We start from the raw sequence: 11,770 nt of genomic DNA, 5'->3' as shown, positions 1-11,770 counted from the left end.
GAATGAAATCTAGAAAATGAAATGTTTTTAGATTTACCCATAATCTAATCTACAGTGAATAATTTATCCTAGAAAGTGAAGCTTATATAAATTCTGCACTTAAAAAAATAGGAAACTAAGCAAGAATCTAAGATGAAGAAGAAGAATGAGTAAAGAGGAATCATATACTTTCCCAATGATGACTCTATGGGAGATGATAGACCCATTTGTCAATAACGTGTGTGGTAATCAACAACCTTAATCTCAATCTCTGTATCAATTAACAGAGGCAGAGCTGTTTGACCAAGTGGGTGGTATTTAACTGCCTTAGTTTCAGTCTCTATCTCTATTGATAGAGGCAGAGCTGTTTGCCAACCATGTGTGTGGTAATCAATCACCTCAGTTTTGATCTGTGCCTCCATTGACAAAGCAAGAGCTATTTGCCGCCGACATGGGCGGTAATCAACCACATCAGTTTTAGTCTTTGCCTATGCATCAGTTGATCTGGACTGGGAATGAAAACAACATTTTTTCTCCCAATGTGGATGGTAATCAACGACCTCAGCGCCAACCTCAGAATCAACCTCAACTAGTCTGGACTGAGGATGAGAACAAACAGTTTGAGATGGTTATTGCTGAACATCTTCTAGAAGCTATGCTGAACTAGTGGGAGGTTGTGGTTGCTTGTCTCCCCGTAAAGACCCCCACGCAAATACAAGAACGCTTCCAGAAGTTGATGAACAACATCAATCACATCCATAACTCTTATATTCCAGAAGCTGCACCTAAAAACATGATTATGATGATGGCTGCGCCTGCCACCACATTGGAACGCAACCCATTCTCTATCCCATCATCAATGAAACACCACCACCTTATTGGACTGATCATCAACATCATAGGTTAGTACTCTAAATATTTTCATTCTCTTTTATTTTTTTATTGATTTTTTGCCGTTACAGATATATGGGTTTTGTGTTTTGCATGAATTTCTATTATGGATATATACAACTTGTACAAAAATGACTCTTCGTCTTCTCGTAATCTTTCTTTCTATCATTTTTTTAAAATTACTTGTCCCATTTTTTCTTTTTTTCTCATAAGTTTTATGATCAAACGTATAAACAATAATGAACATTTTTTCCCTTTGATTTGTTTTTTGAAAGAAGAAGAAGAAGATAATGAAGAAGGAAATGATGTCATCAAATTCATGGTGGTTTTGCCTTCGTACTGGCTGCCGTGACCACTGCTAGGGTCATGACACGTGATGCCAGATGTCACCTTCACAGACTCCGGTTAGAGTTTGTAGTCAGATCACTCCCAACGGTGACCTCCACAATGGAATGCTAACCGAAAGCGTAGTCAACGGCACTGGAAAATACCACCGGTTGGATGGTTACAACTTCAGAGGGGAGTGGGGAGGGTTCTCGTGGCCGTCAGAGCAACATGCGAAGATGAGTTCTCCGCTAAAATAATGCACGGCGCCAGAACATTTGTTGGAGCTGATGAGGAAATGAACAAAGGCTCATGGATGCACAATTTGCAATAAGGTGAGGACAAAGAAGCACACGTAATTCATTTTTTTACGTCTTGAATTTGAAAATTTTATAAATTCATGATTGATTTTTTCATAAAATGTTTTATTTAAGTATTATATTGAATCGTATTGATTACTTGTATATGTATTTGTGCAATGTAGGTGAAGGAAGGTACTTATGGAAGAACGGAAACTACTAAAGCTTTGATTTTATAGAGATATTATCTTATTTGTTTGCATTACAATAATGCAGGTTTTTGTAATTATTGGTTTGTTACGGTTGTGGATTTCTGGGTTGAGGAACTGTTTCTATTTCTATTACGTTTATATATATATATATATATTTTTTTTTTTTGAGATTTTGATCCACACAAGATTTACTGCGTCTAAGTTCACGCTTTGGTTTTAAAGTTCAAGATTGTATTTTAGTGCATTCATACCAATCTGATGCATCCACAATAATGTTTCAGGATTTTGAATTTTGTTTGTACATTTAAAAACATATTGTTAATACTACAAATTTAAATTAATTTTTTATGTTATGAGAATATCTTGTATACTTAAAACTTTCTAAATTTACAAAATACGAAAAAAAAATCAAAGATCCTATATTGAAATCTTGAAATTGAAACGTTTCTAAATTTACCCATAATATAATCTATACTGAATAATTTATCCTAGAAAGTAAATCTTATATAAATTTTGCACTTAAAAAAGAAAACTAAGCAACAATCTAAGAAAAAAATGAAGAAAAAAGAGTGAAGAAGATGTAAATAATGCAAGAATGAGCGAAGAGGAATTAGATACTTTCCCAATAATGAATCTGTGGGAGATGATAGACCTCTTTGTCAACGACATGTGTGGTAATCAATCACCTCAATCTCAATCTCTACCTCCGTTGACAGAGGTAGAGCTGTTTGACAGCGTGGGTGGTAATCAACTACATTAGTTTCAATCTCTATCTCCATTGATAGAGGCAGAGCTGTTTGCCAACGACGTGGGTGGTAATCAACTACCTCAATTTCAGTCTCTGCCTCCGTTGACAGAGGTAGAGCTGTTTGCCTATCACGTGTGTGGTAATCAACCACCTCAGTTTCAATCTCTGCCTCCATTGACAGAGCTAGAGCTGTTTGCCGTTGACGTGTGCGGTAATCAACCACCTCAGTTTCAGTATCTGCCTTTGCATCAGTCTGTCTGGACCGGGGACAAAAATAACATTTTTGCCGCCAATGTGGGTGGTAATCAACAATCTTAGCCCCAACCTCAGCCTCAACCTTAGCCAGTCTAGACTGGGGATGAGAACAAATAGTTTGAGATGGTTATTGCTGAACGTCTTTTGGAAGCTATACAAAACCGGTGGGAGGCTGTGGCTGCTTGTCTCCCCAGAAAGACCCCTACGCAGATTCAGGATCGATTCCAGAAGCTGATGAACGATATTAATCCCATCCATAACTCTTATATTCTATAAGCTGCACCTAAGAATATGACTATTATGATGGTTGCGCTTGCCACCACGTTGAAACGCAACCCACTCTTCGTCCCATCATCAATGGAACAACACCACCACCACTACCACCACCTTATTGGACAATCATCGACATCATGGGTCGGTACTTTAAATATTTTCATTCTCTTTTATTTCTTTATTGATTGTTTGTCGGTACAGATATATGTCTTTCGTGTTTTGCATGATTTTTTGTTTTGGATATGTACAACATGTACAAAAACAACTCTTCGTCTTCTCGTAATCTTTCATTCTTTCTTTTTTTTCTTGTTTTTTTTAAATTACTTGTTCCATTTTTCTTTTTCTCATAAGTTTTATGAACAAACATATAATAAATAATGAACCTTTTTTCCTTTGATTTGTTTTTTTGAATAAATTAGAAGAAGAAAAAAAAGATAATAAAGAAGGAAATGTTGTCATCGAGCTTTTGGTGGTTCTACCATCATACTGGCCACTGCAAGCATTGCCAGTGTCACGATCCGTGACACCGAATGTCATCTTCACAGGCTCCGGTTAGAGTTCTATAGTCAAATTGCTCGCAACGGTGACCTCCATGCTAGAACGCTAACTAGAAGCGTAGTCAACGGTGCTAAAAAATTCCTCCAGTCAGATAGTTGCATGTGTGGGAGGGGGAGTGGGGAATGGGGAGTGGGCAGGACACTCGTGGCCGTCGGAGCAACCTAGGAAGGTGTGTTCTCTACCAGTAAAATGCATGACACCGAAACATTCATTCGAATTGATGGATACACATACAAAGGCTAATGGATGCACAATTTGCAAGAAGGTGAGAACAAATAAGGTCACATAATTCATTTTTTACATCTATCTTAAATTTGAAAATTTCTTAAATTCGTGATTGAATTTTTTCATAAAATTGTTGTGTTTAAGTATTATATTGAATATTGATTACTCATATATGTATTTGTGCAATGTAGGTGAGGGAAAGTACTTATGGAAGAATGAGAACTGGTAAAGATGTAATTCTATAACGATATTATCTTATTTTCAAGCTTTGGTTTTAGGGGTTCAAGATTGTGTTTTAGTGCATTCATACCAATCCGATACGTCCACAATAATGTTTCAGGCTTTTGAATTTTGTTTGTACTTTCAAAAAACATATTTTTAATACAACAAATTTAAATAAATTTTTATGTGTTATGAGAACATTTTTTTACTTATAACTTTCTAAATTTACATAATACAAAAAAAATCAAAGATCCTAGAATGAAATCTTGAGAATGAAATGTTTCTAGATTTACCCATAATCTAACCTACACTAAATAATTTATCCCAGAAAGTGAAGCTTTTATAAATTATGCACTTAAAAATAGGAAACTAAGCAAGAATCTAAGAAGAAGAAGAAGAATGAGTTAAAATGACATAAATAGTGCAAGAATGAGTGAAGAAGAATCATATACTTTTCTAATAATAAATTTGTGGGACATGATAGGCTTGTCTGTCAACGACGTGTGTGGTAATCAAACACCTCAATTCCAGTCTCTGTATCAGTTGATAGAGGCATAGCTGTTTGACTAAGTGAGTGATAATCAATTATCTCAGTTTCAATCTCTGCCTCCATTGACAGAGATAGAGTTGTTTGCCGGCATCGTGGGTGGTAACAAACTGCTTTAGTTTCAATCTCTACCTCCATTGATCGAGGAAAAGTTGTTTGCCATCTATGTATGTGGTAATCAACCACCTCAATTTCAATCCTGCCTCTATTGACAGAGGCAGAACTATTTGCCACCGACGTGAGTGGTAATCAACCACCTCAGTTTCAGTCTCTGCCTTTGCATCAGTTGGTCTGGACTTGGGATGAAAACAACATTTTTGCCGCCAATGTGGGTGATAATCAACGACCTCAGTCGCAACCTCAGCTTCAACATAAGCTAGTCTGGACTGGGGATGAGAACAAACAGTTTCAAATGGTTACTGCTGAATGTCTTCCGAAAGCTCTGTAGAACTGGTGGGAGGATATGGCTGCCTGTCTCGCCGAGGAAATCCCCCAGACAGATACTGGAATGCTTCCAAAAGTTTATAAACGATGTCAATCTCATACATAACTCTTATATTCGAGAAGTTGCACTCAAGAACATGACCGTGATGATGGCTGCACTTGCCACCATATTAGAATGCAACCCACTCTCCGTCCCATCATCAATAGAATAACAACACCACCACCACCTTATTGGACTGATCATCAACATCACAGGTCAGTACTCTAAATACTTTTTAATTCTCTTTTTATTTCTTTATTGATTTTTTGGCGATACAAATATATCGGTTTCGTGTTTTGCATGATTTTCTATTATGGATATATACAACTTGTACAAAAATGACTCTTCATATTCTTGTAATCTTTCCTTCTTTATTTTTTATTTTTTTAAAATTACTTGTTCAATTTTTCTTTTTTTTTTTTTGATAAAATTTATGAACAAAGGTATAAATAATAATGAACCTTTTTTCATTTGATTTATTTTTTTGAATAAATCAGAAGAAGATAATGAAGAAGGAAATGATGTCATCAATCTCGTGGTGGTTTCGCCGGTGTGAGCACTGCTTGGGTCACGACACGTGACACTGGACGTCACCTTCACAGACTCCGGTGAGAATTATGTAGTCAGATCGCTGCCAAGGGTGACCTTTACGTCGGAACACTAACCGGAAGCGTAGTCGATAGTGCCAGAAAATATCTTCGGTCGGATGGTTGCATGTGTGGAGGGGTGTGGAGAGGGTTTTTGTGGCCGTCAGAGCAACCTACGAGGTGAGTTCCTTGTCAGAAAAATGCACGGCGTCGGAACATTCGCTGGAGCTAACAAGGACACGTACAAAGGCTCATGGACACACAATTTGCAAGAAGGTGAGAACAAATAAGCTCACATAATTTATTTTTTACTTCTATCTTGAAGTTGAAAATTTGGTTTTGGTAATTGTTGGATTCTTATGATTGTGGATTTCTGTGTTGAGAAGCTATTTTTTTTTATTTCTGTTACGGTTGTGCATTTCTCTTGAGATTTTGATCCACACAAGATTTTCTGCGTCTAAGTTCACGCTTTGCTTTTAGGGGTGCAGATTGTGTTTTAATGTATTCATACCAACCTCATGCATCTACAATACTGTTTTAGGCTTTTGAATTTTTTTTTGTACATTCAAAAACAAATTTTCCAAACAAATTTAAATCATTTTTTATGTGTTATGAGAATATTTTGTTTTACTTAATACTTTCTAAATTTACATAATACAAAAAATCAAAGATCCTAACATGAAATCTTGAAAATAAAATCTTTCTGGATTTACCTATAATCTAATATATACTGAATAATCTATCTTAGAAAGTGAAGCATATATAAATTCTGTACTTAAGAATAGGATACTAAGCAAGAATCTAAGAAACCAGATAATGCAAGAATGAGTGAAGAGAAACCAAATACCTTCCCAATGATAAATCTGCAGGAGATGATAGACCTGTCTATCAACGATGTGTGTGGTAATCAACCACCTCAATCTCAGTCTTTGTATTAGTTGACAGGTGCATAGCTGTTTGACCACGTGGGTGGTAATCAACTACCTTAATTTCAATCTCTGCCTCATTGACAGACGCAGAGCTGCTTGCCAACGACGTGGGTGGTAATCAACCGCCTCAATTTTAGTCTTTGCCTCCATTGACAGAGGTAGAGCTGTTTGTTGACCATGTATATGGTAATCAATCACCTCAATTTCAATCTCTACCTCCATTGATAGAGGCAGAGCTGTTTGCCGATGACGTGGGTGGTAATCAACCAACTCAGTTTTAGTCTTTGCCTCTATATTAGTCGGTCTGGACTTGGGACCAAAACAGCATTTTTGCCATCATATGGGTGGTAATCAGCAACCTCAACCCCAGCCCCAGCCTCAACATAAGCCAGTTTGGACTGGGGTTGAGAACAAACAATTTGAGATAGTTATTGCTGAATGTCTTTCGGAAACTCTGCAGAACCGGTAGGAGGTTGTGACTGCTTGTCTTCCCGAGAAAACCCCACGCAAATACAAGAACACTTTCAGAAATTGATGAACAACATCATTCTCATAAATAACTGTTATATGCGATAAGCTGCACCTAAAAACATGACCGTGATAATGGCTACCCTACCAGCACATTAGAACGCAACCAACTCCCTGTCCCATAATCAATGGAATAACACCACCACCGCCACCACCTTATTGGAGTGATCATTGACATCACAGGTTGGTACTCTAAATATTTTTATTATCTTTTTATTTCTTTTTTTATTTTTGGCGGTACATATATATAGATTTCATGTTTTGCTTAATTTTATATTATGAATATATACAACTTGTACAAAAATGACTCTTCGTCTTCTCGAAATCTTTTTTTTCTTTATTTTTCTTTTTTTTAAATTACTTGTTCCATTTTTCTTTTCTCTCATAAATTTTATGAAACGTATAAACTATAATGAACCTTTTTACCATTTGATTTGTTTTTTTGAATAAATTAGAAGAAGAAAAAGGAGGAGGAGGAGGAGGAGGAAATGACGTCATAGAGCTCGTGATGGTTCTGCCGCCGTACCGGGCACCGCGAGCTTTGTCAGGTCACAACGCATGACATCTGACGTCACCTTCATAGACTTTGGTTAGAGTTCTGCAGTCAGATCACTCCCGACGGAGACCTCTACGTTGGAACGCTAACTAGAAGTGTAGTCGACGGCGCCAAAAAATACCTCTGGTCAGATGGTTGCATGTGCGGAGGGGAGTGAGGAGGGTTTTCGTGGCCGTCAAAGCAACCTATGATAATGAATTCTTCGCCGAAAAAATGCACGGCACCAGAACATTTGTTGGAGCTGTTGGGGACACGTACAAATGCTCCTGGACGCACAATTTGCAAGAAGGTAAGGACAAATAAGCTGACATGATTCATTTTTTACTTCTATCTTGAAGTTGAAAATTTCTTAAATTCGTGATTTAGTTTTTCATAAAATTGTCATATTTAAGTATTATATTAAATCATATTGATTACTCGTATATGTATTTGTGTAATGTAAGGGAGGGAAGGTACTTATGAAAGAATGGGAACTAGTAAAGCTGTAATTCTGCAAAGCTATTATCTTATTTGTTTACATTGTAACAATGTAGGTTTTGGTAATTGTTGGTTTGTTATGGTTGTGGATTTCTGTGTTGAGAAACTATTTCTATTTCTGTTATGGTTGTGCATTTCTCTTGAGATTTTGATCCACACAAGATTTCCTATGTCTAAGTTCACGCTTTGGTTTTAGGGGTTCAAGATTGTATTTTAGTGCATTCAAACCAACCTCATGCATCCACAATAATGTTTCAGGATTTTGAATTTTATTTATACATTCAAAAACATATTTTTAAAACAACAAATTTAAATAATTTTTTATGTGTTACAGCAAGAATATTTTGTTTTACTTACTACTTTCTAAATTTACATAATACGAAAAAATCGAAGATCGTAGAATGAAATATTGAAAATGAAATCTCTTTAGATTTACCCATAATATAATCTACACTGAATAATCTATCCTAGAAAGTGAAACTTATATAAATTCTGTACTTAAGAATATGAAATTAAACAAGAATCTAAGAAAAAGAAGAATGGGTGAAGAAAACATAAATAATGCAAGAATGAGTAAAGAGAAATCATATACTTTTCCAATGATGAATCCGTGGGAGATAATAGACCTGTCTGTCAACAATGTGTATGGTAATCAACCACCTCAATCTCAGTCTCTGCATCAGTTGCCAGAGGCAAATCTATTTGACCACTTGGGTGGTAATAAGCTAAGCTACTTCAGTTTCAATCTCTACCTCCATTGACAGAGGCAGAGCTGTCTGCCAATAACGTGGGTGGTAATCAACTATCTCAGTTTTAGTCTCTGCCTCCATAGATAGAGGTAAAGCTATTTGTCGAACACGTGCGCGGTAATCAACCACCTCAGTTTCAATCTCTGCCTCCATTGACAGAGGCAGAGCTGTTTGCCGCCAACATGGCTAGTAATCAACCACATCAGTTTTAGTCTTTGCCTCTACATCATTCAGTTTAGACTGGGGATGAAAACAACAATTTTACTGCCAATGTGGTTGGTAATCAATGACCTCAGCCCCATCCTCAACCTCAACCTTGGCTAATTTGGACCGGGGATGAGAACAAACAGTTTGAGATGGTTATTGCTAAATGTCTTCAGGAAGCTTTGCAGAACCGGTGGAAGGCTGTGGTTGCTTGTCTCCCTGGGAAGACCCCTACGCAGATACAGGAATGCATCCAAAAGTTAATGAATTGAATGACATGAATCTCATCGATAACTCTTATATTCCAGAAGCTGCACCTAAGAACATGACCGTGATGATGGCTGCGCTTGCCACCACATTGGAATGCAATCCACTCTCCGTCCCATCATCAATGGAACAACAACACCGCCACCACCACCTTATTGGACTAATCATCAACATCACAGGACGCTACCCTAAATATTTTCATTCTCTTTTTATTTCTTTATTGATTTATTGGCGGTACATATATATGGGTTTTGTGTTTTGCATGATTTCTATTATGGATATCTACAACTTGTACAAAAATGACTCTTTTGTCTTCTTGTAATATTTCTTTCTATCTTTTTTCTTTTTTTAATATCCATTTTTCTTTTTTCTCATAAGTTTTATGAACAAACATATAAATAATATTGAACCTTTTTTCCCTTTGATTTGTTTTTTGAATAAATTAGATGAAAAAGATAATGAAGAAGGAAATGACTTTATCGAGCTCGTGGTAGTTCTGCCGCTGTACCGGCCACCGCAAGCATTGTCATAGTCATGACGCGTGACACTGGACGTCACCTTCACACACTCCAGTTAGAGTTGTGTAGTCAAATCGCTCCCAATAGCGACCTTTACGCCAGAATGCTAACCGGAAGCGTAGTTGATGGTGCCAGAAAATACCTCTGGTCAGATGGTTGCATGTGCAGCAGGGAGTGGGGAGGGTTTTTGTGGCTGTCAAAGTTACCTACGAAGGTGAACTCTTTGCTGAAAAATTATGCGGCACCAAAACATTCATCAGAGCTGAAAGGAACATGTACAAAGGCTCAGGGACGCACAATATGCAAGAATGTGATGACAAATAAGCTCACATAATTTATTTTTTACTTCTGTCTTGATGTTGAAAATTTCTTAAATTCGTGATTGATTTTTTCATAAAATTCTCGTATTTATGTATTTTATTAAATTGTATTGATTACTTGTATATGTATTTGTGCAATGTATGTGAGGAATAGTACTTATAAAAGAATGAGAACTAGTAAGGCTGTAATTCTGTAAAGATATTATCTTATTTGTTTGCATTGCAATAATGCAGGTTTTTGTAGTTTGTTACGGTTGTGGATTTCTGTGTTGAGGAACTGTTTCTATTTCTATTACGGTTGTTCATTTCTCTTGAGATTTTGTACCACACAAGATTTTCTACGTCTATGTTCACGCTTTGGTTTTAGGAGTTCAAGATTATGTTTTAGTGTATTCATACCAACCTCATGCATCCACAATAATGTCTCAGGATTTTAAATTTTGTTTGTACATTCAAAACATGTTTTTAAAACAACAAAATTAAATAATTTTTTATGTGTTATGAGAATATTTTGTTTTACTTAATATTTTATAAATTTATATACTACGAAAAATCAAAGATCTTAGAATGAAATATTGAAAATGAAATCTTTCTTGATTAACCCATAATGTAAACTATACTTAAAAATCTATCCTAGAAAGTAAAGCTTATATAAATTCTGCACTTAAGAATAGGAAACTAAGCAAGAATCTAAGAAGAAGAAGAAGAATGAGTGAAGAAGACAATGTAAATAATTCAAGAATGAGTGTGGAGGAATCAGATACTTTCCCAATTTTGAATCCGTGAGAGATGATAGACCTGTCTGTCAACAATGTGTGTGTTAATCAACCACCTCAATCTCAGTCTCTATATAAGTTGACTAAGACAGAGAGCTGTTTAACCACGTGGGTGGTAATCAACTACCTCAATTTTAATCTATGCCTTATTGACAGAGGCAAAGCTATTTGCCAACGATGTGGGTGGTAATCAACCGCCTCAGTTTTAGTCTCTACCTCTATTGATAGAGGCAGAGCTGTATGCTGACATCATGTGTGGTAATCAACCACTTTAGTTTCAATCTCTACCTCCATTGACAAAGGCAGAGCTATTTACCGCCGACGCAGGTAGTAATCAACCACCTCAGTTTCACTCTCTGCTTTTGCATCAGTCGGTCTGGACAAGGGACGAGAAAACAACATTTTTGTTGCTAATGTGGGTGGTAATCAATGACTCTCAGCGTCAGCCAGTCTAGATTGGGGATGAGAACAAATAGTTTGAGATGGTTATTACTGAATGTCTTCCGAAAGCTTTGCAGAACTGGTGGGAAGTTGTGGCTGCTTGTCTCCCCAGGAAGACCCCCACGCAGATACAAGAGCGCTTTCAGAAGCTGATGAACGACATCAATCTCATCCATAACTCTTATATTACATATATCCTCCTTGGAATGTGCATGACACCTCCATTGCATTTGCTGCACCTGAGAACATGACCATGATGATGGTTGCACCTGCCACCACATTGGAACACAATCCACTCTCTATCCAACACCACCACCACCACTTTATTGGATTGATCATCAACATCACAGGTCGATACTCTAAATATTTTTATTCTCTTTTTTTTTTTTTAATTTTTTGTC

At 36.7% G+C, this 11,770-nt stretch overlaps 1 protein-coding gene and 1 long non-coding RNA gene across 6 annotated transcripts in view; one reads left to right on the top strand and one right to left on the bottom strand.

The window, feature by feature from the left end:
• Window positions 1-7,847, bottom strand: part of LOC107604867 — a 22,800-nt gene extending 14,953 nt beyond the window's left edge. For all 4 annotated transcript variants that reach the window (XM_021104855.1, XM_016306572.2, XM_021104856.1 and 1 more), the window contains exon 1: window positions 7,837-7,847. The gene's annotated coding sequence lies outside the window, so the exon portion shown is untranslated. The remainder of the gene's footprint in view (window positions 1-7,836) is intronic.
• Window positions 4,265-10,639, top strand: LOC110263505. Of its 2 annotated transcripts, XR_002349284.1 has the most exons (4): window positions 4,265-5,880; window positions 6,994-7,244; window positions 7,517-7,906; window positions 9,761-10,639. It is a non-coding gene; the product is annotated as an uncharacterized LOC110263505 (long non-coding RNA). The 2 variants fall into 2 exon arrangements; XR_002349283.1 differs by lacking the exon at window positions 4,265-5,880 and having other exon boundaries at window positions 6,275-7,244.

The sequence above is a fragment of the Arachis ipaensis genome, chromosome B06 (genome assembly GCF_000816755.2).
Source record: "Arachis ipaensis cultivar K30076 chromosome B06, Araip1.1, whole genome shotgun sequence".
NCBI classification, from domain to species: Eukaryota; Viridiplantae; Streptophyta; class Magnoliopsida; order Fabales; family Fabaceae; genus Arachis; species Arachis ipaensis.
The sequence above is the reverse complement of the archived record's forward strand: the minus strand, read 5'-3'. Positions and strand labels throughout refer to the sequence as shown.